Source organism: Rhineura floridana, chromosome 11, assembly GCF_030035675.1.
Source record: "Rhineura floridana isolate rRhiFlo1 chromosome 11, rRhiFlo1.hap2, whole genome shotgun sequence".
Classification (NCBI taxonomy): domain Eukaryota; kingdom Metazoa; phylum Chordata; class Lepidosauria; order Squamata; family Rhineuridae; genus Rhineura; species Rhineura floridana.
In genome coordinates, this window is record NC_084490.1 from 33,139,547 (window position 1) to 33,145,585 (window position 6,039).

Below are 6,039 nucleotides of genomic sequence, written 5' to 3' on the forward strand. Positions count from 1 at the left end.
AGGGAGGGAAGAAGTTGGTAGAGGAGGAGGAAGAAAGAGGAGGAGGGGAATGGGTAGGGGAAGGGGGATGGAAAAGGCAAACACAGATTTCATTATTTGCATGCTTATTGAGTTCAGTGGGATTTACTCCTGTGCAATCATGCTTAGGATGGGCAAAAATGACCACGGGGGAGGAGGAAAAGTAATAAGGAGGGAGGGAGGGCTGGACTGAGGAATGGAGGAGGAAGAGGGAAGAGAAAGGGAGGAGATGGGCAGGGAGAGGGGGAGGGGGAGAGAGGGGAGAGTGAAGAGGTGGAGGGAGAGGGATAGAGGAGAATGGAAGGAGGGTGGAGGACAAGGGGAGCGGATGGGTGGGAGGGGAGAAGAAGGGGGAGGGGAGGGGGAGGAGGGCTGAGGGGAGGGGCAGGTTCACTCATTTGCATACTTATCAGGTTCATTGGGATTTACCCCTGTGCAGTCATGCTTGGGATAGGTGAAACTGACCTGGGAGAGGGGCAGGGCAGTGGTGGAGAGTGGAAGGTAGAGAGGGGAGGGAGAGGAATAGGGGAGGAGATTGGGTAGGTGGGCACTGGGCAGAGGGGAAACACCTCTCCTTTCCAAAAGGAAAACTTTGTTAACAGTATCATTATTTTGGACTTCCGGGAAGGGTGACTTCGCTTGTGCCTGCTTTTGAGACGGGCTCCCGCCTCAAAAGAAGCTTATTCAGATATAAATCAGTCAGAACATTTTTTTTTTTTGACTGATGAAAGTTCTCCCGGGCAGGGAGAAACGTAGAGATCAACCTCAAAAGCCTGTTTTTGTTGGGAGGACTGGATTTCATTAATTTATGAGAAAAGGTCCTGCCAGCAATGCCGGACGGACTTCCGAACAAGCTCTATCTGTTTATGCGATACATTTATCTTTTCTTCAAAGAGAAAACAGATTAACAGGCAAGCACCCTTCTTTCCATTATTTTTTTTACTTGGTTTAAATTGTTGCAGCAAAAGGAGATTTGTCAGATTGATCGGCTTTGGAGAACTTCTGGGTGAGCTATAACTCTTCTCTGTTATTCACGAAATTAACAGCTTATCTCTGTTTTTGTTGCAAAAAGCTGTCCTGGAAGTGCATTCTAAAGATATAAACAGAAGAGGGATTTCTATTCCGAGGAACATTATATTGTCTGGGACTATTCTCTTTTTGGTCTATTTTATTTTGACGAATCTGCTTCTTCACGACGCCACTAACTGTTTTGATGCTGGGAACTAAATTTGTTTTGTATTCTTGAACATAGAGAGATAAGGCAGGCTGCTCTGTTTATACTGTGATGTCATCAAGCCTGGAATATTAACCCAACTGTTGCTGAAATAAGAAGTGGTTCTTCTTTATTTTTGTTTTGCTTTGTTTTCGTGGTTTTAAAAATGGCAATCAAGAAAGTGGCTGAGAATCTGGAAGTAATTATGTTTCAGAAAATAATGGATGAGATTGAGATAACGAAACAAACCCTGCGACAGGGCAGTAAGGAGCTGAAAATTGAACTGAGCAAAATGACGCAGGAGCTTAAAGAAATAGGGAATCCTGTGAGAGAGGAGAATGAGAACAGAGATGAGAAGAAAAGAAAAAATAAAGGGAAGATACAAGCCCTGGAGACTGGAACAAATGTGGAATTGGAAAAAGATCTGGAGTTTATGGATATTAGAAATAAAATCTACTGTTTGGAATTTAACGTTATCTCTGAAGAAATTAATGAAGATATTAGAGATAAAGTTATCAATGGCTTGGATAATCTTCTGGACTGGAATGACGTGATGGAGCTTGATATAGAGAAAATCTATGGAATTAACTGCAGCCATGTGACAATGGAAAAACTCTCAAGAGATGAGCCAGTGCATTTTGTAAAAAAGAAGAACACAGATATGACTTTACAACAATATTTCAGCAACTTATTCAGAATGGATGGCAAGAAAATATTTGGGATAGAGGAAATTCCCATCAGACTCTTATTATATGACTATGGCTACGACAGCAAGATTATTATGGAATACTGATAATGGAAGATTGGACACTGAAATTACTGGACTTAACAGGACTACTGAAGATGGAAGATGGAAATAATAGGGATAATGGAATAATGGCTATTGAAATTATTGGACCAAACAGATTTTGATGAGATGGATTAATCGAAATGTTTATTTGGACTATGGTTATGACAATAAGATTATTATTATTATTAACGAGATGGATTAATCGACATGTTTATTTGGAGGAAAATTGATAGATATATTTCTTAAAGAATTGAAACCTCTCTTTGACTTTTTGTGGAAAGAATAAAGTAATGTTTATGAGATTTGATGATTAATTAAGATAACTACTGGAGGAAAGTGATTTATAATATAATTTAAGAGACAGGATTGTTATATATTGTAGACCTATAACTGATTTGATCTGTGACAAATAGGAAGTCAACATTTTATTTTTTTGTTTAATCATTTTTGTTTTGGTTTGTTTTTTGTCTTTGAATGTTTTATGATTTTGTTTTGTATGTTTTATGAAAATTTGAATAAAAATTATTGTAAAAAACAAAACAAAAAAAACAGTATCATTATTTTGGGGGTCTTCTCCCACCTTTTTATTCAATAGCAGATACATGTAATCTCCCACCCAGTTTAAACCAAAGCTGTCTCTGGCCACATCCATACCAGACTTTTATTTCACTTTAGACAGTCATGTCTTCCATGAAGGAATCTTGGGAAGTGTCATTTGGGAAGGGTGCTGAGAGTTGCTAGGAGATGCCCTATTCCCCCCCACAGAGCTGCAGCTAACAGAACTCTCTGGGAAGAGGGACTGACTGTTAAATCACTGTGGTCACTGGAGCTCTGTCAAGGAAATAACAACACTCAGCAGCTTTCTAACAAACTATGCTTCCTAACAACTCTCAGCAGCCTTCACAAACTACACTTCCCAGGATTATTTGGGGGAAGCCATGACTGTTTAGAATAAATGTAGAAGTAGAATAAATGTCTAGCATGGGTGTGTCACCATGATTAGCCAAGCTAAACAGTCTGACTTTTAGAACACTGGCAGCTGGTTCTTACTGAGTATGCCTGCTCTATCATACACCCCAATATTAATTTTCTTAAATAAAAAATCAGCCATTCTTTTTTTTAACTTTTAAATTGCAGACAATGATGGTCAGAGTATGGGGCAAGGTCAGTAATAGGAGCAGATACTCTATGAACACGGCTGATTTTTAATTAATTTCAATAATTATGAAACCACTGACAAAAAAGTCGAGCAGGGATCTGGATCCCCCCCCTTTGTTTTACACTTTGAACTCTGGACTCTCTCTGAATGTTTTGTGCATCTTCATGAAAACTTAGATGTTGTTAAGCAAGTGATTCTGAGTTCAGGACTATACATTTTGTAAGAGTTTTGTTTGAAATGAGCTTATGGGAAGCAGCAGAATGTCATGGGTGGTGTTTTCAATTTAACATGGCAGACTGTGAAAAATCCATGCTGGCTATAGTACAGAGCCACTCTCATGGCTGTATAATAACAAAGGGCCATCCACAAAATGTTGTATTGGAGAATGTGTGTCTTCAGTATTCCAGACAATAAGCCATACTACTTCCTCTTGGTTTTCAATTTTCCTCTCTCCTCCTAGCAGACATCAACATTCCATCCCAGCTGAGAATGTTTTGATTCCATTGGGTTTTATTTTTCTTTTTTCCTTTTTTACTCTTTTTTGGCACTTCTGCAAATATTGGGGTTCCTCCAAGTCTGCTGAAACCTTCATGGTTGATGCCACTTTGACTCCAAAAGGAATATCACTCAGAGAATTGAATTTACTCTTAGTATAGATGATGATACTTTAAGACTTTTGTTCATTTTCATATAATTAGAATTAGTACTCAAATGAAGAATGTGCATATAACTCTAGTTAATAACACTTTGTATCTTACCAGAACCCCCCAAAACCCCTCAAATTACAAATGACATTATCCAGTCAAATAAACCACTTTTTTAAAGTTGGCTTAAGAACACCTATTTATTTATTACATTTTGAAAAGCCACTTTCAGTCATCTCCCAGGGCATTCTAGAGGTTAGAAGGTACACATACATGGATGGCCACATTTACCTTTCACAACAACCTTTGGAGGTAGGTAAGGCTGGCAAGAATTAAATGATCCAAGATCATATAGTGAACTACCTAGCTAGGTGAAGATTTGAACCTGGTCTCCATAATCTAAGTCCAACACACTAGTCTATGCTGACTCTCTCCCACTGAAGCTACTGGATCTTAAAATCCCTTTGCTGGATTTTGCTGCATGTTCAGTTTATTTCTTAAGAATTACTTTTCTTTGATTGAAGATAACTCTAAGGGAATCCTTCACTTTCTCATTTCTCAGACTGTATATGAAAGGATTTAGCATGGGTGTCACCATTGTGTTCAGTACAGTGCCTATTTTGTTGAAATCCAGAATGTTCCCTTTAGTGGGACGGACATAAATGAAGATAGAGCTCCCATAGTACAATGTTACCAAAGTGATATGAGAAACACACAGGTTGAGAAGGCCTTTTGTCGCCCTTGTGCTGATGGTATCTTCAGGACAGCAATAATAATGTAAATGTATGACACAACTGTTATGAGAAGTGAACCCAGAAGCAATATGGAAGAAGTCCCCAAATCAACCCTTTCAGCCAATGATGTGTCACCACAGACAAGTTTGAGTAAGGGGGGCACTGTCACAGAAGAAGTGGTTGACAATGTTTGGGCCACAGAATGGTAGACCAGCTGTCACAATGCTGGGAACGAGAATAATCAAGAAACCACCAACCCATGACCCCAAAAGGAGCTGGAAACAGGCTTTGCTGTTCATAATGGATGCATAGCGCAGGGGGTAGCATATTGCAACGTAACGGTCAAAGGACATTACAGCCAGGATGAAGAATTCAGTTGAGCCCATAAGGAAATAGAAGAATGACTGAGTAGGACAGCCCCCAAAAGAGATGGTCTTCTTTCCTGTGATTATATTTATTAGCATCTTAGGCATCACGGTTGAAGTGATCATGAGCTCCAGGAATGAGAGATTACTCAAGAAAAAATACATGGGCTATTGAAGATGGTGATTGGTAAGTACCAGTGTAATTAGTGTGACATTACCCATAATGGTCAATGCATACACAAAGAAGAAGGTGATGAAGATCAGAATCTCAACAGAGCGAAGGGTCTGACATCCAAGAAGGATGAATTCAGTCACAATAGTCTTATTACCTTTCTCCATATTTTGGGACATCTTATTCCCTAGGAAACAACCCGTGAGGAAAATATAGAAACAAGAGAGGTAGAGAGACCTTATCAGCCATATTCATTAGGGGTATGCAGTGGCCGCAAGATGCATCATGTATCTGTATTTATAGTGTTTGGAGGCAGCTCAATCTCTTTTGGATCCAAAAGAGTTGTTCTGATTCTATTTGCTAATTGGGGCCAAATCTGATATGTTAAATCTGAAGCTCTGCTTTGTTCCCTTTGATTTTAATGGGAATCTAAAAAAAAAAAAACCCTCCCCCTGTTCGGCTGGTGACCAGTAGGAATTACTGTCTCTAGTAGTTTTCCATGAAGCCTGCAAGTGTGAAGATGTAACTGTGGTTAAGGGGGAGTTATGTCTATGCCCTGTCTGGGAACGGACGGCCAGGGCCGTTGCTATGGTAGCCATCTGATAGCGACTGGGAAAGTTCTAACAGAGTCTATGTGTTGTTTTCTTCTGAATTATGCCTCTGAGCTGAGAGGCTGTCTTTTGTGTTTATCTATGGAGAGAGATGTACCAGAAGGGGGGTGACTGAAGAATCTCTACATGTATTTACTCTTAAGCCTCTGGCCTTAACATGACTCTTAACATGCTCTGAAGAAGTTTCTTGCTCATCTTAACTCCAACGTAATGTATGCTGTTTCACACAACAACGCACACACGCCAACAGTGGTAGCAGAGAATGGTTGCGCTCCACAGCGCATTACACCGGAGTAAGTTGCTGGTCTGAATGGCAGACGGAGTTCCAGAGAG

General features: G+C 39.9%; 1 pseudogene; it reads right to left on the reverse strand.

Moving 5' to 3' along the window:
* Nucleotides 1–4,314: 4,314 nt before the first annotated feature.
* LOC133367834 (olfactory receptor 6M1-like) lies at nt 4,315–5,274 on the reverse strand (annotated as a pseudogene).
* Nucleotides 5,275–6,039: the final 765 nt, after the last annotated feature.